General features: G+C 54.7%; 1 protein-coding gene across 2 annotated transcripts in view; it reads left to right on the top strand.

Moving 5' to 3' along the window:
* The window catches only part of LOC113212487 (uncharacterized), a 215,068-nt gene that overhangs the window by 176,701 nt on the left and 37,786 nt on the right, over positions 1-581 (top strand). The gene's annotated exons all lie outside the window — the stretch shown is intronic.

The raw sequence follows: 581 nt of genomic DNA, 5'->3' as shown, positions 1-581 counted from the left end.
AGGGAGAGGTAGGGGGCGGGAGAGAGGGGGGGGTCCTCTCTCCCTCTCTCTTTCTCTGACTCCCCCCACCCCTCTCCCCCAATGCCAACTCTCTTCGCACAGCCATTCCTCTATTCCGGTTCCCATATGCCGTTGGGGCGCCCGTGACATTTCCGGTCGGTGTTCCGTTACGGCGAGGTGCGCCAAGGTTTCAGAAAACGGCCTCAATCTGTTGTTGTGCTTCCTCTCTCCTTCCCCCACCCCTATCCCCTTTCCTTCTCGTCCTTCGGTGGCGACGCCGCCCCATGCGGCGATGGCAAAAGCAAATTGAATACAACTGTAACAAAATTGTCAGAAATTTTTGGGCGCGTTTTAAGGGTAGTGCTCAAATAAAAGAGAGAAAAAAGATATTCGTGCTGATAAATATTGCCGATTCATGCAAATATTTTCGCGGGAACACCGTACCGTCCCGCCTGGCCGGAGCCGCAAAGCTGCGCCATCGACGGGGCGCCGCTTAAATGACTGAGGGGAGGTATTACAGGTGGAGCCTGACAAATGGCGGGCAAAGAGGTGTTATAATGAGATGGACTGCGGAGACCGAG

This window comes from Frankliniella occidentalis, unplaced genomic scaffold, assembly GCF_000697945.3.
Source record: "Frankliniella occidentalis isolate FOCC.00 unplaced genomic scaffold, Focc_3.1 Scaffold35, whole genome shotgun sequence".
Classification (NCBI taxonomy): Eukaryota; Metazoa; Arthropoda; class Insecta; order Thysanoptera; family Thripidae; genus Frankliniella; species Frankliniella occidentalis.
The sequence above is the reverse complement of the archived record's forward strand: the minus strand, read 5'-3'. Positions and strand labels throughout refer to the sequence as shown.